The sequence below is a fragment of the Spermophilus citellus genome, assembly GCF_964194105.1.
Source record: "Spermophilus citellus genome assembly, chromosome: 6".
Taxonomy (NCBI): Eukaryota; Metazoa; Chordata; class Mammalia; order Rodentia; family Sciuridae; genus Spermophilus; species Spermophilus citellus.
In genome coordinates, this window is record NC_138187.1 from 157,379,932 (window position 1) to 157,402,177 (window position 22,246).

Here is a 22,246-nt window from a genome sequence, read left to right on the forward strand (position 1 = left end):
TGTTGCGCAGGTTCTGCCACCTCCCCTGGCTCAGTCCTGCTCCGGGAGGCAGTGATGGCAGAAGCTCACCAGTTTCCCACACCAGGCTTCATGTCCTGCTCTGAGGCTCCCGAGTGACTGGATCCTCATGTTATTGAAATCCCCAAATTGACTTTGACAGCTCTCAGGGGTTAATGAAGCAGCCAGACTCCTGCCCCTGGAGACAGGAAATATTGTGGTGGCAGAGGTCGTAGTATCAGTGAAATGAATTTCATGACCTCAATCTTGTGCCCATGCAGACATTTTCCTAGACTCCAAAACCTCGGAGTGGCCTGTGGCTGCTGGCTGACTGTACGCAGGAGACGTGAGAGGATATGGGGGTGGGAGGAGAGGAGCTTGGCCCCTGTGGGCTCTGACGGGGACCCAGGGCCCGTGCTGCCTCTGAAGTTCTCCCTTCATCAAGTGCAGGACTCGGGTGCTGGGAGTCCCTGCTTCCCAGTTGGAGATGTTCAATAGTCATAAAGGTGAGAGGAGAGAGGCCATTGTTCTCTTTGAACATAAATGAATGACTTGGATTGCTGCTTGTTAGGGGAACTGCCCCTTCATGCCCTCTTGCCCACAGACCAAAGCCATCTCCCCATCACCAGCTCCAAGACCCCACATTCATGATCTCCCTCTCTTCTGTGCGGGTTCCACCTGCTGGACACCCTGGCTCAGCGGACGGCCGCTAATAGTCATCCATGAGGACTTTCTTCAAACATTTAACTCAGGTTTCTGCTGGGAAAACATCCATTTTGGCAATTACATGCCCAAGACTGGACACTGAACAGTTTTACTAAAAAATGGTTAGCAGTTAATGCTAGCCGGTGGTATAGCGGTGCTCTGTGGAGCAGAAACAAAGTCACCCCACAGGGCTGACCACTGCAGGACTGCCCTGTTTGACATGGGTCATGAAGGCAGAAGGGAACCAGGAGTAGGTTCAGACAGGCTTTGGGTTTGCGCTCAAACTGGTTCATTCGCAGAGAACTGGGCTCTGTGCTTGGCAGTGGGTGTTCCTGGGGAATGGTTTCTGTCTCCATGGCAGGGCGGGGTGGAGAGAGTGCCCGCTGCTGCAGGAATCATCGTGGTCACTGTGTTTTATATTTCAAATGCTTTGCTGTCTCTCTTTGCCTCTCACAGCCTCTAGTGAGATAGTTAATCACCACTTACAGCCGCTGGGAGAACAGGGGAAACCGAGGCAGAAGCTTTGGAGCAGGCTTCTAAGGAGGGGGTCCTGGACGCTGTTGGGAAGCTCCTGGGAGGGACTGATTCCACACACAGGTCTCAGACCGGGGGACCGGCTCCATTGTACAGGCTCCACCCCCAGAACCCAGCAGCACAGCTGCCTTCCCAGGGTGGCCGTGCCCAGGTCGCCAAGGCAGCAGGCGCTGTTGGAGGGGCAGGATGTGGGCCAGCAGACCCGAGTTCAGATTTCAACCTGTTTCTCACCATCTGAAGGTCATGGGCTTTTTTCAGTCTCTGTGGTTTGCTTTTAAGAGAAAATGCCACCTTCCTGTAGATCATTACAGAAAATTCATGTAATACCAACACGGTGCCCCTCACAGTAGGTGATCCATAAAGGGCGATTCTTAAGCCTATTACAGTGGGGTTCAGTGTCGGTCCCCAACTCATTTTGTGAAAGCAGGTGGCACCGTCTGTGGCTACCAGGACCTGCTTCTTCTCATTGCCACCTCCCTCCCTCCCTCTCTCCAGGGTGGATTGTGACCAGGACCCAGCTGGCAAGCTTCAGTGCAGCCATGGTTAGGGACAGCACTGTTCCTGCTGTGGGAGGCTTCACTGTGTGTGCTGGTGGCTGTAGAGGGACACAGTGGTTGGCAGAGATCAGCTCCTGGGGCTGATGGTGACATAACGCATCTCTTCCCAAGTACTATCCTGAAAGCTACCTGGCCACTCAAACGGAGGCCTGCAAAGGACATGGGACTCCAGTCGTTCCCTGCATGCCGGTCCTTCCAACTTCTTTTCTGTGCTGTATATCTCATCTCACTCAGAGGAACTTCTTGGTAGAGGGTGCACAAGAGAGGCCTCTAGTCCCCGGTCCTACAAGGGAGGACCCCAAGTCTGTACCCACAAAAGCTGTTCCCAAGGGGTGGGTTAGACCTGCGCTTTTCAATTGTGAATAGTGGGTGGAGGGTCACCTGGGGCTCTGGCTGAACATGCAGTTTCTGACTTGGTGTGCTGGACGAGGCCTGGAACTCTGCATTTCTAACAAGCCCTGCTGATGCAGACACTGCCAGTCCACAGCTGCCTGTGAGTAGCCAGGTCGGTAGACTGGGCTTCCCTGGTCCACTGCTTGCTGGTGCTTTCTTCCTGAGTGCCCTGATGTCCTTCCAGTCCCTCTAGCTAGGGTGGACAGATCTCTTTGCAACACACAAGAAAGGTGTGTCTGACCCAGAGCATCCTGGGTAGGAGGAGAGAGGGAAGTGGGATGTAGGGACAGCCAGGCGGGGGTGTCAGGGAGGAAGGATGCTGAGAAGGGGGACCTGCCCCTCCCATACATGGGCTGCTCTGAGCCGCGTCCTGACACCCCTGTCCTCTCTGCCTCGTCCCCCAGTTTGTTTGCCATCTTTGTTGGAATACCTGCTTGTTGGTGCTATGACTCACCACTGGACTGGGCCCCCTCCAAGCAGAACCTTACTCAGCACCGTGTCCCCATCATACGGCATAGAGGTACTCAGTAGAGATAGTGCCTAGCACATAGTAGGTGCCAAGGAGATGTTTGTGTCCTAATAACAGACGACACATTCACATTTAAGTTGGGTGGACTCTTTATTTCTTATTTCTGTGGATATTTACAAATAAAGTGTTGGCTGGGGCGTGAGCAGGATCTCTGCTGTCCCAGTGTCGGGGCTTATGAGGGAGACCTGCTGTCCTTGTGACCTGTCCTGCAGAGCAGACTGTGTGAAGTGTGGTTTTGTTGGAGGAACAGAGAGGATAGACAATGAGACCCGGCCTGAGGGGTGAAGGAAGAGGCCACTGAGGTGGACACGGTCCAGGCCTTGGAGACGGGGATGATTATTCAGGAAGAGGGGACAGTGTGGTAAAGAGTGAGGAGCCGGGAGATGCATAGCTGGGAATGGGAGGCCAGAGGCACAGGAACTGAAGATTCTTCAGGGCAGCCCCAGGTCCAGCCAGACTCTTCTGCTCCCAGGAGGAGTGAGCAGCCTTGCTGAGGGTGTGCTTGACAGTGTGACTGGACACCGCCCGTGACCTGATTTCCCAGCAACATGAGGTAAGGACATCTGGTGGCCCTGGGGGGCTCCCTGGAGCCATTGGGACCTGAGATGAGAGCAGCAGAGGAAGGATGACCTCAATATGTGGGCTCTAGGACCTTCCCTGACAGCACACCTGGAAAGCCACTCTGCACGGCTGAGCAGGACGGCCCACCTGGCAGCTGGTTCTGCCGCTTCTGACAGGTCCTCAGGAAAGAAGCAGGAAGCAAAGCACCAACTTCCTGTGCGCTGGCCAGAGAGAAAGAACTCGTTAATGTCCTGTGTCACAACAGGCAATGCAGACAAGACCTGCCCCGTCCCCTTTGGGCAAATCACACAACCTCTCTAGGTCTGTGAGTTCTCATCCATATAGTGGGTATAATAAGTCACATCTCCCTTTCAGAGCTGTGTGAAGTTTGGGTTCAGTTATGTAAGCAGCACCCCGAAGACAGGAGAGGTCCTCAGTAGAGATTTATTCTGTGACCATTTAAATTTTTTAAAATTCACTTGTTGTAAACTAGGAGTGTTTTCCAAAGAAACTTGCCCCTTCCAAGAGCGGTGACTGCTCCTTGTCACTAGTGGAGTTCTGGCACATAGTAGGCACTTGGTACACATAGTCAGAGCTGCTAGGGCAGCTGTCCTGGTCCCTAAAGCAACTCGGGAGTCCTGTCCCAGGCTCCTTCCTGCGTTGTCCCTGCCCACAAGTTCTTTTGCCATCACGTCACGTCCGGGGTTCACAGAGAGAACTTGGAGTCAACAATGTCCCTCGTGGACGATTTTCTGCCTGTGCTGCTGGCCAGCTACCGCCCCCCTCCTTCACTTGACGGTTGGCCACGTCTTTCTTGCACTGTAGCCAGCTAGCTGTCCAGGGCGGCCTCTGCAGGGTTCATCAGTAGTTTCCCCTGCTCCGTACAGTGGAGTTTCTCTTCGTGTTCATGCTTCTCCTTGGAATGAACACCTGCCCTGATTGGCACTGGACCCTCACTTGCAATCTGAGATGGAAGGGAGATGACAGTCCCTCAGTGAAGGGCCAGAGCCCAGGCTGGTGGATCCCTGCCAGGGTGGCTGTGTGGAGAGGGGCACAGAAGAGGCCTTCTGGATTTTCACATGTCCTTGACCACAGGCCCTGTGATTTCCAAAGATAGCAGGATGTGCCATGTTTTGAGCATGTAGAGAGACTAAGCCATGGCTTCCTATGAAATATCTCCTGTGATCCTCACAACAAACCAGTGAAGCAGAAATTAGACCCACGTCACGGACGAGAAAAGTGAGGGTTAGAGGTGTTACTAGCCTAGCTGGGATTTGAACACAGTTCTATCTGAAACCAAACCTCAAATTTCGGACATGTTCTTGGGACACTAAGTGGTGGCTCTGTCAAAATGACCTGCATCCCAAGCAGCCGAGCAAGGTGAGACCCCAAGGGACAGGAACATCCTGGAGGAAGCTGGTCATAGGCCTCCTTGGCCTCCCCTTACCCACCCCACACCCCAAGATCATAGCAGGTCTTGTGGAATTGGTGGAAGAGTTGCTTCCTTGGGTCCAGAGGACAGGCACAGATGCCCTCCAGGTCCTTGTTGGACATCACGGTGAGAGCGAGGCTGCTCAGCCCTGCCTGCTCTGTGAGTTTGCATGAGACTTAAATCAACTGGTCAGTGACATGCTGTTGACCACTGACCAGATGCTCATACAAAGCCAGACCCTGAACATTGCAAAAGCAGCATGGGGCCTGCCTGGACCCCACTCAAGCCCTCCCTGGGAAACAAGACTTGGAGGATAGAGCAGGAGAGAGAGAGATGGGACAGTAAATTATCAGGAGGCAAATTGTGAGAAGAGGTGGCTCAGGGAGATGGGAATGAGTTCACCATGTGGATGAGCCGAGACCCATGGTAGGTAGGGTATGAGAGGTAGGTGGTTATGACAGGAGGGTGGAGCAATTCAGAGAGATCACCAAGGGAGCCGGAGACAAGGCGTACGGAAAAGGGTTTTGAACACTGGCAGAGCTGTGATAGTGCAAGGTGTTATTAAACACCATGTTGTATCAGCATGGCTATTCTTGCATAAATCTGGATGCCTGACATCTGCTCTGATACTAACAGTCTGAATCTTCATGCCCTCCTTGCTCACCTGGGGCTCCTGGTTTTAACTCCTGTGCCTTAATCCTGATCTCTTCTTACTAGAACACGGAGACAGGCAAGTGTCAGGGGCCCACGACCTTTTGGACATTCACCTTTGGAGCTGAGTGGTGGCAGGGGCTGGGGATGGAAGCAGGAGTGTCCCCTTCTGAGCCTATCAAAAGAGTAGCTTCTTCCTGGCCACAAATTCATGAGAATGAATGCATCTCCTCCAGGCCAGAGAGCAGCTGTGGAGAAAATCCCACCTGCCGTGGGGGAAGACAGGGCTGGGAGCAGAGAGGCCCAGACTGGGGAGAGGAGCTAGGAGGGCAGAAGTGGGAGGAAGAAAGGGTGGGTAGTTGCAGAAAAGGAGAACAGAGGGAGGAAAAGTCGGGGAGAGAAAGTTCTCGCAGGGAGAAGGGAGAGGAGCCTGTGCAGTCAGGGCCGCTGCCTAATCTCTTTAAATTTTTCTTCATTGATTAGGGATTTGCAGCCAAATCCCTCGCTGCAGGGAGACATTTGCTTTACTCCCACTCTGCTGTCGAACAGACAGAGGCCTCTCCTTGGGGGCAGCTGGGAGCCAGCGTGAAATGGGATCAGGAGCAGTTCCAAAAACCCCAGCAGGGTCAGCCTTCCTGCCCCTCCCTGGAATGAAGCGCCTCCAGGCCCCCACCTCTGCTCCGCCTCCCGTTTCATGCCCCCCCACTTGTCCCTGGGGACTGAGAACAGCGGCTCCCAAGAGCCCCAGGGTAGGGATTCAGACAGAGACAGCAGAAAGGCTCATCTCTTTTCCAGGTGAGGGCAGCTGGGGCTGGGGTCAGGGCTGAGGGCCTCACAGGTCTGGCACTCAGTGCGGGCACCCTCCCCCTGGTCTAGGGCCACCCTGCTCCTGACTGGGCCTCCTGGGCTCCTCCTGAAGTCTGCTGGAGCACTGGTGCTCAGGAGATGAGTGCTGGTGGGTGTGCACGTGGCTGCAGAAGGAAGGAGAAAGCACAGCGCGGGAGTACCTGGTGGCAGGACTCTGCACGTGGCGAGGATGGCCACATTCTTCCCTTTCTCCTGGAACTGTGCCCCTTGACCCCAGTGCCTGCACCTTCCAGAGCTGCCTCTCCTATCTCAGGGACCCAACGTGGCTCTGCTCTTCTACTTTTTCTAGAAGCCCTGCTGAGTCAGCAGAGGCGGGTGAAGGTCCCTTGTTCCTGGAAGCGCACATTGGCACTGGGCATTGGGCACTCCATTCTTTGTCCCTCCACTTTCTCGACTTGCTCTCTGGTCTGTCCTCTGACAGGAGCTCTGTGACTCCAAGGGGCTGTGCTCTCTGGAGTTTTTCTCAGCCACTTCTCCCTTCCTCCTGGTATCTACAATAATACTGGGCAGTTTTTGAGGTTCCCATAAGTACTGAATGGACGGACACTTGTCACTTGCAGAAGGACTTTTGGACCCTCTTTACTTGCTCCTCGCCATGAGCCTGAGGGGGTAGACGGGGCATTTTGCTGATGGAGAGACTGAGGCACACAGAAAGGATTTAGCTGTCGATGACATTAAAGAGGTCTATGGTCCCTGCTGTGACTCTCTTTCTGCTGACTGGGTAGGTGACCTTCCCACAAGGCCCAGGGTGGTGAGGTCCCCAGGGACTGCTCCTGGAGCTGTTCCCAGTTCCGTGCTGGCTGGGGCATGGCAGGGACTGATTAAACAGCTCATGACAAATGGCAGAGCTATTGATCTGTTTCATTGTGCTCCTGCCCCGGCCCTGCCTTTCACCCTAGGCAGCTGGGACTTCCTACCCTGCTCACGTCGCACCAGCCCTTCCTCAGGGCCTCACTCTCGTTCAGTACTTTTATTTTAGAGGCGTGAAAACTGAGTCCTGAGAGGAGGTGAGGGGGTCCAAAGTCACACACACACTGTGCGTCTGGGTCAGAGGTCACCAGTTTTCTGGCATTTATCCGAGATCTACCTCCAAAATTTATATCCACGAACGATTTGCTGAAAGAAAATTAAGAGCTGTAATAAAGGGGAAAAAATTAAAGCCACAAAAAACCTCATGTGTGAGTCCAGCTTTTTTTCTAACAACTTTTGCCCTGCCATAGCCTGTCACCTGGAGTCATTCCCAGTTCCTGAGCCTGCAGCTGTGTGGCTTTTGCAGCTGTGGTCTCTGTGTGGCACCCAGGTCGTTATGACAAAAGGAACCCCTTCCTGGCCAGGGACAGTTGTGCATGCCTATAGTCTCAGTTACTGGGGAGGCTGAGGCAGGAGGATCACAAGTTCCAGGTTAATCTCAGCAATTTAGCAAGACGCTGTCTCAAAATAAAAAGTAAAATGGTCTGTGTGATAGCTCAGTGGTGGAGTGCCCCTGGGTTCAGTCTCCAGTATCCAAAAGTAAAAAAAGGAAAGAAAGAACAGAAAGGCACCATGAACAGTCCTGGGAGTCCACACACATCAGCTCACTTGTCCCTCAGAATGACCTTTGCGAGAAGGAAGGGTAGGGGTCTTGGCCCACGTGATTTGTGGGGCATGGCGGAGGCAGGGCTGACCTGGGCTCTCAGCCTTCTGGTAAAGTTGGGATCATTTTGTGGTGGAAAGTGTGACGTAGGCTGGGAATCCCTTGCTGGACATTTGCCACCCTCCTCTGGTTTGGCTCTGCTCAGCGGTACCTGGGAAACCCGCATGAAAGAGGGCACTTTCACGCTTTGGGTCTGTCAGGGTGCTCTCCTCTCCTCCTCCACTCTCGTTCTGTTTCCCAAAATGCGCTCCAGGGACTGGCAGGAGAGTGAAGGAGAAATTCTATCTTTTAGTATCGATTCTGGAGAGAAGAGAATTCCCCGTTTGCAAACCTCTCTTTCAAGGAATCAATGGAAATGTATTTATCATGTCGCGTCTGACCCAGCCAGAGGTTTTTGGTATAAACGGTTGAAGGAAAAAGGTATTGTCAGCTCGGGTGTTGGCTCTGAAAAGTCCTAGCCACTGGGACCATCTGAGAACATCGTCCACTTGACGACCGCTTCCCACCTGCTGCTCGGCCCCTCCTGGTACTTCCAGCCAGGACTCTGTAGCCTGTCATTCAGCAGCTCCACAGGGTGACAGGGGTGGAGAATGACTTTGCTCTTGGCCCAGGTCACCCTAGACTCTCCGACATTCCATAGGGAGCGCAGGCTAACCGACCCAGTCATGGGCCAGCCTTCCCCCCAGGGGCTGAGCTCCTTACCTCCCAGCCCCTCCGTCCTCAGGACAGTGTGTGAGTGAATGAATTCTGGTGGCCTGGTCACCTGCTGTACGCCTCAGTCCTCCCTGTAAGTCAGAGGGAAGTAGAGCTTCCTTCCGTCCTTTTCTGGCCTGGATCCAAGGACAACTGGGAGTCAGCCTGGTGGGGCAGAGGGTTGGATTGTCAGGAGCCAAGTCCCACCTGCCTGGGGGCTGTGGGCCTGAGAGTTTGGGTTGAGGGTACCGCAGGTGTGGCCCTCATCCTTGAGGTGTGGGCCTCCCTCACTTCGCCAGGGGCTGGCTGAGACTGGCACCTTAGGGTGGGGGCTGTGGCACAGTCCTGTGCTGCCCGAGTGGCACCCTGAGTATTGTTAACCCTGTCCTTGTTGACCGGGGCCATTCATGGGGACCTCAGAGCATGCATCTGTAAAGACGTTCCAGCCCTCTGCGGCTGAGAGCCTGCACCCTGCAGGACAGGCTCTTCCCTGTCTCATCCATTTCTTCTCATTGCTGGCATCTTTCTTTCTTGGTCCCACACCTGCCTCCCACCTCTGTTCCTTCCTTTCTCACCTCCTTCCCTCTGCCTCTCTGTCTCACTCTTGTCCTCGAGATCACAGACCCCTACAGCAAACACAACCACACAACTACACAGTCACAAATGCATAACCACACGCACGTCATTCCCACCCCCTCCCCTGCACACACGACTTCAGGCACAGCCACCACATGTCATGCTGGACCTCACACTGCCACAGCCAGCACAGCCTCCCTCAGAACACACCCCTGTGCCTGTACAGTCTGCATCTGCTCACCTCTGCCAGCTCCCAGTGCAGCTGACGGGACCGACAGCTCTGCCTGATGAGCTGTCACACTATGGGGACCAGTTACAACTCTTCCGGTGACACTCCCACCCTCAGCCGGGATAATTGGGGCAGGAGAGCTCCCAGGTGCTGGAGCGCATCAGAGAGGGTGCCAAGCCTGTCCAGGTACAGGTGGCTCTGGCTTCAAGACTAAACCAAGTCCCAAAGCTGGGCTGCTCAGCTGACTTGATGGAGTGGGGAGATTTGTGCTGAGGGGTCCCTGGTTCTGACCCAGCTCCTGCAGCAGGAACTGATAGCTGACGGCCGATGACAGCCCTGTGTTGGCTAGCAGAGGTTCTCCTGCCCGCCCACGTGCAGGTGAGGTCGCTGAGGTGTGTGCAGCCCCCCTGGGCTGATGCAGGGCTGGCCGAGAGCGGGAGAATGAAGGAGGCTGGGGGAGAATGGGGAAGACACCGCCCCAAACACACGCTCTCCACACCTCCGTTCTCTCTCCCCAGGGAGGACAGACTTAAAAGGTGCCCTGTCTGGCTTAGTGCTGTAATGTGACTCTGTCCCTTCCTCTGGGAGGTGCCCTCCTGCGCAGAGCCCACAGCTTGCTGCATCCTACACAGCTCAGCCTGGGGTCTGAGCCGGTGGGCAGAACCCTGGCAGAACCATCCAAAGGCCTCCTTGGAGAGACATCCCTCTGTCACTCCCCACCTGTCCTTTTAGTGACAGCTCAGAATCAAAGGGTGACAAACCCAGATCTCTCTGTTCCTGTCCCTTCACTGGCCAGGACATTGACCTCTACTCAATGAAGGACTAGAGCAACTCACTCACAGAGGTTTATGCTAATGGCAGCAATAATCATGCCCATTATCACAGCTGAATTGCACACACTCCTTCACAGTGTTCCAAGTGCCTTTGTACACACCCTGCTCCATCAGCCCGAGAGACACCTGGCCTAGAGGAGTTCCGCAGCACCCACCAGCCCCGCTCTCTTTTAAGGGGATCCCAGCATGAAGGAGGGAGAATGGAGTGAGGGGTCCAGCAGAGCTGGTTTGCCAGTTACTGTTACTAAGTGACAGCTTATAACTGCTCTGAGCCTCAGTTATTTGCAAAATGAGGATAATGCTAACTACCTTATTGCAAAAATTAAATATATATGTATACACACATGTATTTATTTATTTGCCTTGGAGTTGAACATAAGATGAATTAATAAGAAAAACATGGAACCCAAATAAGGAATTAACTTTAACTTTCTGGAAGGAGCAAAGGTTGAAGAGGAAGGATTTAGGAGAGACAGAATTTGCTTTTGATTTACTTCCTGGAACATTTGCAGGATACATAACAGCCACGATGTATCGTGCTGAACATGGGCTGTGACAATCCACAAGCCACTATCCCTGCCCTGCAAAGGCTTAGGAGTGACACAGTCCAAACACACCATAACCCTAAGTCTGTCATCAGCATCAAAACAGAGGCTTGGGAGTCAAACAAGGAAGAAGTCACACTCACTTGGAGGAAGAAGAAACACTGTTGAAGATGGAGGAAATTCACTGAGATAAATTTGAAGAGTGACAGATGGAGGCTGGGTGGGAGGACAGAGGAAGCTCTCCAAGAAGAGGAAGATGCAGAGGTGCTCCATGTGGACTTTCTTTGACCTTGGGATGCACATAGCATGTTAAGGTCCTCGTTGCAGAGTCTGGAAATTGTGTGGTTCCATGAAGTCAGGAACTCATGGGAGAGAGCCGTGCTGATCCCAAGCCAGTGCCACAGGGCAGTACCCAGCTCTAGTTCACGGAGCCCATGGAGAGCCCTTCTTTCCAAGGTAGAGTTTGGTTTGTTCAGTTCTGTATTCTTGAATTCTTTATTATCTAAGTGGCAAAACCACTTCTAGGTACTTTCCTCATACCTGGGGCTTTCTGCAGCTAGAACCAGCATCTTGCATTTGAAGAGTCCCACTGGAAAAACTTTTTCACATATACACACCAAATTGGGTGTCTCAGAGCCATTGAAGGCAATAAGAATGAATCTGGGGGAGTTTGCAGAAATATTCGAATACAGGGAAGGAACTAAAAGGAGCATAGAGATGTGTTAGGACATAAAACCAGTGTGCTCGAAGATAGCACTCAGATTCCTCAGGACAGGGTAAAGCCAACTTCTCAAACCACCATTCACATATGGGAGTAGAGGAAAACAAATCCCATTAAAAATATGCTCAGTGGCTCCAAATTTATTTATTCGATTAATTGTACTAAAAATAATCAAACACAAAACTAGGAATACACTCCTAGTGTTTGGAAATTGTAATGAAAAGCAAAAGTGAATTTATCAATTAATTAAAAACTACCACAACCCCCCCTGCCTTCAAGTCAATAGTATCCATTTAATGCAATATGTTGTCATTTTGCTCAGAATATACCTCTGCTTACAAAGGGAGTGACGAGTCTGACTGTTGAGTAACACAGTACCAGTTCTTTGGACTTTGAGGCAGGTATGTTATATAGTGTTTCCAGCACTGTCTGCCTTCTAATGTAAACTCAAGATACAGCAAGTTGAATTTATTGCATCCCTTAAATCATGGCAAACTATCCTGATTTGTCAGTTCATGGCAACTCTCTGTTATTCCATTTTAATCTTCTCCTTCGTCCTCCCCGCACGCCCCACCTTCCCAGTGCCCTCCCATCCCCATAAGCACCAGCTCCTATGTGGACATCTGCTTCTTTCGTTTGTGTTTTAAAGTAACTTGAACAGTGTTGTTTAGCTGTGTGTTGGAGCAGGATATTGCTCCGCACTGTTCCCCTGGGCTGCCCTGGGGAGAGCCGCTCCTGTCGCTGAATCAACTCCCAAGCCTAGTTCCCCTTAGGTGCATCACACCAAGTACTCCCCACATGCTCCTCATCTCGTTCCCTGGGGTGACGCCTATGTTGACTCGAGTTTCAGCTGCCACAAATAAAGCTGCATCAAACACCCTCCTGGCTCCGGTGCAGGTGTCTCCAGAGTGGTCCCCAGAATGGATGGGTGGGTGGTGGTGTGATACCTGCATTTCTTTTCCAGAGTGGCCTGTTTCCACTTTTCTGCAGCAGGACACTGTTCTCGCTTCCTCCCAGCCCCACGGTGCTGGCTGTAAACTGTGTGCCAACTTGATAGGGGTCAAGCATTACGTCATTATTTTTTTTCTCCTTTCTTTCAAATCAACAGTGAAGCTGAACATCTCTTCAAAGCCCTGTTAGCCATTTTTCTCTCTCCAGCTGTAGGTGCTCCACCCCTAGCATTTGCCCACTTTTCTATTAGATATCCTTTCTGTTCATGGCCAGGAATTCTTTTATAACACAGGTAGCAATTTCTTACTGTTTTCAGACGTGAAAATTTCATTGCCTGTTTATGACCAGTTTGTGAATTTGGTCTATGATGGCCACCAGGGAATAGAAATTTTAAAGTTTGATGTGGTTTTTCCTCTTGTTCTTTGCTCTATTCAAGTCTTGTTTAAGAAGCATTCTTCTGATTCGAAGTGACAAATATGTTCATATCTATACATACAGATCTCTGCGGATCTCTATGCACATAAATCTATTGCCTTGAGGCACAAGGTCTGCTCTAGGTTTTATATGTATCCTTTATCAGGTTAGGAAAGTTCTATTCTTAGTCTTATGTAAGCTCTTTTAAAATCACAAGTAGACTTATGCCTCATCAAATGCATCTCTGAATATATTAAAATATTACTATAATTATTCATTCATCCATGAACATTGTGATTTAGAACTGACTGAAGTTAAAAGGCACTTTCTTCCAGCGATGACTCTTACGTGGTTATGATCTTTCAAATGTTCCAATTCCCTGTTGCATTCTGCTAGTTAACAGTTTTTCCAGAACTTTTGTTTCCATTCCAGGTGTATGGAGTGCAATGAACCTCTGATTTTTGTCCCTGGGCTGTCCTTACCTAGTTTTAGGCTCCCGATATTATTAGCCTCATGAACCAAGTTGGCATCTTTTTCTGTTTTCTGGAATAACTCTCATAATGTAGGGATTATTATTAGTCAAACATTTCTGGAATAACTCATTTAATGTAGGGATTATCTATTGGTTGAACATTTGCCAGAATGTACCTTTACAAGTGATCAGAATTAGGATTTTTTTGTAAGTTCCTCTATTACCTTTTCCATTTCTGTAATAAATATTTTATGGATGTGTGTGTGTGTGTGTGTGTGTGTGTGTGTGTGTATGTGTGTGTGTCTACATATCTACGTGTCAGAGTTTATCCATTTTACTTAGTTTTTTTTCCCAATCTATTGAAGCATGTTCATAATTTTCGAACATTATTTTAAAAAAAGAAGTCTCTGTTGTGCCTGAATTTCCTCTCTTAGAGCAAAACATCTCTAGCTTTTCTCTGGATCTGATCTTCCCTATCTGTGATCTTTTCCTTCCCTTGCCCCAGGGTGACCTTCACCTAAGAGGACATGCTGAGCCCTCTGCCTGGGTGACACTTTTTCCCATGGCTGTGTCCCTTGGCCCTTGAGTAGTTAGTGATGCTGGAAGAGGGGTTAGCAGTCTGGTGGGGGAGGGGCAGTAGCTGGGAGGCAGGTTTTCCTTCCCCTGTCCCTGAGGCCCACCTGACTGCCCAGGTTATCTGGACAGTGGTGCAAGTCACATCAGAGCACTTGGTCAAGAGGTAGCCAACTTGAGCATCCAGCTTATGCTTTTATTAACTCCTTCTTAAAGACTGATATCAAAATGAAAAACAAAATTCAAAAACTCCCTAAGCTTCTGCTGATCCCAATTTGAGAGGCTCTACTTGATGTCCTGTTTTGCTCTATTTGTTTCCAATATTAATCCTTTGCAGAGGGACATTGCAATGTCTTACCAATTAAAAAAAAAAAGTGAGAGCAACATCTTCTAGGCAAAAACATGCCCAGAGATGGAGGTTGGGGGAATGTGGAAGGGTACCAAGTGGAGGAGCTTCTAGACACATGTGCATGTGGAGTGGGCAGTGAGGCTGGAGAGAGCCTCAGGGTGAGCTGAACACTGAGGGCATCCAGAGATGAGGGCCACCAGTAGCCAGCAGCCCCAGGAGAGGGCGTGGAAGGAGACTGCCTCCTATGGAGCTGGGCCAGCTGTGGAGAGCTCACACCAGGTAGGGACACAAGCTCACCTCGGGTGTCCCTCCCAGTCCTGAGCCCACTCCCTGTACAGGACCCTGCGCACCATGTTGGCATGGCCTCAGGAAACCAGAAAGGCAACTTCCACCCTGCAGAGTTGACGGGGTATGGTGGGGAGTGGACATTGCATAACAGTACAGTGACGTCACAATTTCTGATCATCTGAAATCAGTACCGAACCCTGAGAAAGAGCTAGCAGACCCGTGTGACTAAATGTGCCAGTGGCAGGGGTCCTTCCAATAGAGAGTGAAGGGGAGTGCCCTGTGGGGGGCTGTTGAGCTGTGACCTGAAGGTGGAGAAGGACAGCTTGGGAAAGAGCTTTGGCAGCAGAAGGAGCAGCAAATCAATAGCCCTGAGACGGAGAGCTGGGGGGTGTGCTGAAGGAGGCCAAGCGGCGGGAGGGGGGGACAGGAGACTGACGGAGAGGGGCCTTGGATTCAGCACAGGGTGGTGGGAGCTGAGAGCGGCTCTGGGAGGAACATGGCCTGGCAGGCCTGCCATCCTCTGCCTCTGGGAGGAATCCAGGTCACGGGGTCAGACGGGAAGCAGGGGTCCATGCTGCCGAGGTGGTCCTGGCATGAGATGCTGGTGTTGCCCTGCGGGGAGACGAGTGGGCAGACTGGGTCTGCGCCCTGGAGGCAGAGCTGACTCAAGGGTGACTCCCAGGGACTTCGCAGGAGCAGTTGGGAAGATGATGACGTGTTTACTGAGATGGGCACACCAAGGTGGCGGAGCATGGGGACACGGGGGGACAGAAGACTTTGTGGTCAGGAGAGGAAAGATGACCAGAAGGAAGGTAAAGATGTTCAAAATAATGATTATGGGGGGAAGGCTGACTTGCTGCCATAGGAGGAGAAAGGGCCACGGGACAGGGGATGACAGACAAGGGTGAGAAGGGGTAGCGGTGACCAGGCCGGGGACCCAGGAGTGAACTGTCGGGGGAGGCTCCCGCCCTTATCAGGGACAGCAAAAGAAAGGAGGGATGTTTGAAATGGTGAGAATGGAACTGCACATCTCAGTCTCTCTCACAGGACACTAGGCCATTTGGTGCCATGTGGTGGGCGAGTGATGGGCTGGCATGTGGGCAGGGAAGTCCCTGGAAGTTATTTTAAGCTGAGCACCCGGAGGCGGGGTTCCCATAATCAGCCTTCATTCTACCTGGCTGGCATCACACCGGACCTGCCCCTCCTGGCAAGGCAGCCCGTTTTGAAGTAGAATCCTATCCCATTAAACATTTATCGGGTGCTTAGTATGGACAGCAACCCGCCGGCTCCAGGTGTCAACATGGCCGAGGCCTTGTTCCCAGTCTCGGGGAGCTGGGCATCTCCTTAGGGATGGTGACAGCTAAGCAGAGCCCTGACGCCAGGCAGAAGGAAGTAAGGGCTGGGAGGAATGACACTCTGCGGCTGGCACAGGTCGAGCAGAACCCCGACGTGGGAAGGTGTGCTGGGCTGGAGAAGGAGGAGAACCTAGGATGGTGGGCATCCAGGTGAAGGAGAAGGAGGGTCCTGAGAAGGGGACCCAGATGAGCCAAAGCTCAGGGACACTGAGCACCTGGGGAGGCAGGGCGCAAGAGTGACGCGGGAAAGGCTGGCCCACCAGGGGCTTTGGAGCAGAAACCAAGCAAAGGGCTCCTGGCATCTCCTCGGGGGGCTACTTTGGGGCTCCTTGGCAGCCATGTCCCTGGGATCCCAGGCTTCCAGGTAAGGGGCTCCCGCTGTCCGGCACACCTGCGTGTTGAAGCAGCTCGCCTGCCGGACCCGGGGCTTGCGAAGCGCGGTGTGGATGCCTGCGAGGCCGGCTTCCATCACAGTCCCCATCGTAATTGGCATTTCACATGCTGCCTGTGATCTCCTTCTGCTGTTAGCAGCTTGGAAATGTTCTGCCTGTGATTTCTTCATCTGGGCAGAACCACTTCCTCCCCTTCCCCCTCCCTGCTCCCTCCACTTTGCTCTTCTCCTAAATGAGAGCCCCAGACCAGGAGCTGTTCTCTCTCTCTCTCTCTCTCTTTTTTTTAAGCACAAGATAGTGATAAACAGATTTTCGAATACTCTAACAAAGAGAGGCATTATGTGGCACAAAGAAATGCTCTTAAAGCACTAAATAAAGCCTCACCTCTTGAATTCTAAATCTATCCCTCCCCCAGGAAAGTGCACTTGAATGATTTTTGGTGCATGTGCGTGGTGAACATTCTACTTGTTCATGGGGTACGAAGGGCTTTCAAGAAAACACAATGCTCCCGTTTTTGCATATGCCAAACATTTTCACCCAGGGCAAAATCGGTTGCTGTTTTAAACAAATTGATTTTTCTGGAGGATGCTGTACAATATTATTGCAGGCAAAGCCAGCCTGGGGCAAAATTGTGTGAGCTGTGTGAAGCTCGTCTTTGGTGCTCTCACCGATCCCGTCTCCTGTTCGGCGGCTGGCCTCCACTGGCACCTGTCCCATGCAGCCTGCTGAGCGCCGAGGGCTGGAGACCTGGCAGCCTGGAGAGGTGCAGTCAGCTCACACAACCAGATGTGCAACCTTGGGCAAGGTCCTATCCCCTCTTTAGGACACACCACGTGGTGGTATTGGACCAGGGGCACCAGTGTTTGGGGCCTTAGTCAGATCATATAACTGGATGAAGTAGGTCTGGGAGAAGTACTAGGGAATGGTGGGTACTGGAGCAGCACAAGAAACCCTGCCGTGACCAAGGCCGGAGGCCTCTGTGCTCCAGCTGATTGCTTCCATCAGGCAGCTCAAGCCCACTGTTGCTAGCATTTGCCATTTTTAAGAGACCTGAAAATTCTGAATTTTATGTGAAATTTTTGTATTTTAGAACAGTCTTCAGATCAAACATATCTCCAGGTCTCATTTGGCCTGCAGGTGGTCAGCTTGTGATCTCTGGACAAGATTATTTCTATGGCCCTTCTGGTGGGTAGTTGGTAAAAGATTAAGGCTCTGTTCTTTCCATCGCTCTTCTGAGTACTTTTTTGGTGGGGAGCAAATTCTCATATTCTATTGGGGATAGAATGCGGGGATGCTCCACCACTGAACTGTATCCCCAGCCATTGGTATTTTAAGACAGGGTCTTGCTAAGTCACCAAGGCTTGAACTTGCAATCCTTCTGCCGCAGCCTCCTAAGCAGCTGGTATTACACAGTGTGCTGCCATGCCCAGCTCTTTTGAGTCTTTTGACGGCAACCTCTTAAAGAGAGGAAGTCTGGAGAGTGACTCTCTACTAGTGGAGCCGGCAGGCTTGTGCTGGGCCTTTGGGGAGATGATTTGTAGCAAGAATTCTAACTGGCTCTGTCCTGCTTCCCCATCAGTTTGTACCATTCCTGGAAGCTTCTGGCCTGTCCACGTAGGAAGCCAGTATCTGTACAGTTGTGCTTCTAACCAAGTGAGTAAGGGCAATCAAATCTAGGTGCAAGGTGGGTCTCACCCCTGAATAATGCTTTACCATGATAATAGCTACCCGAGTCAGGTAGGGGACGCTTTGGTGGCCATGTGGTGGCGACTCTGTAGAGATCTGAGTTGTGAAGGAGGAGGGAAGTCTTTGTTCATATACTTGCACTCACCTGGAAGAGCAGGATTTTGCCTTCCTTCCCCAAACAGGTTGCTGTAGATTTCATCTTGAATGTCCCCTGAAGGCCCATGTGTTTGACACCTGGTTTCTGAGACTAGCACTATTGAGGGATGGTGGAACCTTTGAGAGATAAGGCCTTGTGGGTAGTCCTTAGGCCCTTGGGGCAGGCCCATGGGGGGAGGGGACAGTTCTGTTCTATCACATGTTCCCCCCATGATGTGCTATCTCACCACAGGCCCTATGCAACAAGGTCAGCTGATCATGGACTGAAACCTCCCGAACTGTGAGCCAAAATAAACCTTTGATCTTTATAAGTTGGTTATCTTAGTTACTTTTGTTATAGCGATAGAAAACTGACAAATCTACACGTAAATCTTTTACTATACTACCCCAAACTAACCTTCTTGATTCAGTATGTGAGCACTGGGAAAAATTTGTCCCTGTCCAAAGCCTTTTTTATGATCCATAGTGAAGGCAAATAGTTGTCAGATATATTGACTTTCACAACAAAATACCAGCTTTGTCCTATCTGCAGGGCTGATAACTAAAATATATGAGTCTTATAAACATTCTCATATTTGCTGGTATTCAGTAATAATGCAATTGCTTTTTAGTTCCAGACAAAAGCTTAGTTGAAATAACTGATGAATGTTAAGTGAGATCAAAGTGTATGCCAATCATTTATTGCTTAATGTTTATTAAATTCTCTTCTTGACTCTTGCTGGCTGTTCAGAAAGCTATATTCCTGGACCACATTTACTTCATTCCCTGCAGAAATATCTTTACTGAGTCATGTTGTTATCTTGCCCATGACTTTTATGAAGGCCATTTTAAGAATCAGCCAAATGAAGAACACTTCTACATTTTCTCTAAAAACTGTTGTGGAAGATATTGTCCATTATGTTGCTCAATGTTCCTGATACAATGATCCATATTATAAATTCCTCTTAGAATTTAATACCAGGAAAATGTTTGCTTCTCTTGGTAAAATGGAATGCTCCCTCTTTAGCGATCATGAAACTTTGAGAGCTCAGGATGCGCCATCTCCTCTTTCACCTTGGCTGCCAGGAATCTTAAAGCCGGCCCGAATGCTGGTGATGTAATTGGGCATTCCTAAATATGGAGCACAAATATCTTCCTGATTCATTTTCTTGGTCTTGACTTGCTGTTTTTCTACATGTGTGTTTTATTATATGTTTGTTAAAATAGTTTGGGAAGTAAATAGCATAGAGTGTGCCATTTTATTATTGTTTTAAAGTTAATTCATTTGTATCTGTTTAATTTTCTCAGCTGGAATTATAATTTCTTCTTAAAAATCTCTCAGTTGTACTTAACACAGAGCTCTATAGCCAGTTAGCACTCAATAAATACTTGCTAATTTGTTCACTTCACCATTGACTAATGGCTCATTCCCCAGACATTGAAAGAAGGAAAAAACCTAAATCGTGTGAAGAATGAAAGTTTATCCATAATATGAAGTGAGAGAAGGAACAGTTTTCATGTATATCTTCCTCCTCTGTAAATGATTAGGGCGTCTGACACGGAAAGTGGAAATGTGGGGGATTCAACCACGTCCTGGACTCCAGTTGGATCTCCTAAGTTTCGAGGACATGTCCAGACCAGACAATGGCTTGTGCTTGTTTTCAGATTTTCTGTAATTGCAAGATGCACTGAGTATTTATTTTGGGGAAGGTGGAGGTGATAGGGAATCATCCAGTCTGGGGGTTGCATTGAAAAGAAAACCAACTGCAGGGCCACAGTTTACAAAATGGCCCCATGACCTCACCACTAAGGCAGCCTCTTCCCCAGAGTTGCTCAGTTTTGTGCAACGGGGTGACGGGGCTACAGAATGGTGATAATGCAGAACTAAGCACTGGCCTACTTGATGGCACATGTAGGAAGCTCTGTCGCTCTCCACCTTCCAGCTTTTGGACTCCTCAGTCCAACCCCTCCATGTTCTTGCCCACAGTCATGACCTGGCCAGACTGAGGTGTGGTAGAGCTCACACAGGGATGCAGAAGTACATACCTGCTAGCAGCTGGGAATTTTGACAAGGTGGCTTTGATTAAATTGGCAATCAACTGAGTCTGGCTCCCTCAGAGTGAACAGTCTGCATTGCCAAGGGAGGAATGACATGTTTCTTGACGATGTGTCTGTTGATGTGCATTTAACTAAATTGTTTACTGACCCTCTGGGGTAATGGAAATCCTCTGTAGCTAGCACATCCCCTCATCTGTAGTAGCCATCTTATACCCTGTGCACACTACTGACACACCAGGCAACCGTATCTATGTGCTTTGACTGTTTTAGTCATAATATTCTTGGGGAAATAGCAAATCCTGGTCACAATTTATTTTTGAAGTGTGTTTAGTAATGTGGCATGCATCTGTGAAACGTTACTTAATCCTGGATATTCTCTGTGCATAATTATATTTTAATTTGCACATGATTGCTGACTCTTATGTCACTTAAACAATCAGGGTGCACCAAATGACTGGCTGTTGTCTTATAACATTTTGCTTTCCCCTTTGGAACTGTTGGAAAGAGACCATCACATCCCACGACCATCTGCAATATCGCATGTGTATTGCTGAATATTGAATAGATATTATGACTATTGGATTTGGCACTACTTCTGTGGTCATATTTCTATGTATTTTTTCATTGCCGACTGAAAAGAAAATGAAAAGGAGGAAATGATTAAAAAGTATTTTGGGGCTTTGCAGAATGGCCTTTGCATTTCTAGATCCTTCTCTCACCATCGTTTATTTTGTTTTCGCCTTCTATAAAAATAGCAGTAATGTCTTACTTTCGTATAATATGCATATTTTAAAGGCATTTTCCAATAAAAAAATCTATGTTTGGTCCTCACATGGATCCTGTGAGGTGGCTGGGCAGGCCACTGTCCATATGAGAAAGCAGGGTCTGAGAGTCGGTGACTTGTGGACCCAAGAGTCACTGTCACTCATGTGTCCCCTCAGTAGAGCTGCCTGCTAGCCAGAGGCTGGTGGCCTGGGGGATAACTCCTATCACAGCTTAGAGAAGCAGGGAATGTGACTCCCGGCTGTCAGAATGGCTATGGAGATGGGCATGAGAGGCCAACACCTATCTCAAAAGAGAGCCATTTACAGGTGTGGGCCTGGAACATGCACCAGCCTCTCATGGGCCCCTGGTGCATCCTCACCTTCTAGAAATAGAAGAAACCTCTTAGACTCTTTCCCTCAGCTCTCGCCCTATCACAAAGTTCTGTTCATGTTTTTTCCAGGCTTTTCAAAACCACCCCTTGCCCCTCTTTCCAATTGTCATTGGCCCCTTTCCCACTCCTCCTTTCTGACAGGCTATTACCACATGGGAGCCAGTCTCCAGGTCTGTTCCCCTCAACCCCAGGCCAGCTGCCAACCTCGGTCCTTCCTCTGCAGCATGACAGGAGCAGGGTAGACTGTGGACTGTGCCACTCATCTGCTGAACCACCACAGAGACTCTTCACTGCTTAGAAAAACTCTGAGCGATTTCATGCCCCGGCCTCCAGCTGCGTCTGTAGCCAAAGTCCCTGCGACTCCTGCACCTAATCTTGAGTGTCGGTGATACCCAGAGCTGCCTGCAGTTTCCTGCTTTCAAGTCTGCCGCCCCTAGCTTTGCAACACTATCCCCCCACACAAACACCTGCACACACGTGTGTGCACACGATGCTGATTGGCTTTTCACACACATTGCCCTCTCCTGTGGATTAGGAGCAAGGCAGTGGAGGCAGCTTCTTTGAGATTTAGGCCACAGGCCCCCCTGCTCTGATTGCCCTCTCTCCCTCTGGGCTAAGGGAGAGGCTCCTTTCCTTGGGGCCAGAGCATTCTTGACAGTTGACATAGCCCTGGATTTGGATTATTTCATCTGCTTTCTGTCTCCTCTGATTATGACCTACTTGATAGCAGAGACAGGGCTTTATTAATCTTCATAGCATTAGCTTAACAGTTCCTAATACATATTAGGTTCTCAATAAATGTCTCTTGAGAGGAAGTGAATTGAGCATGAAAATTCCATTTTCTCCCTGCAGTGATGGACTCCAGCACCTTGGATAGCTCATTTCTTGAACCTGGGCTCTGAGGCCTTCCTCCTCAATAACTGACTAACACATCTTCCCTCTTGGTTTAATTCAAAGTATT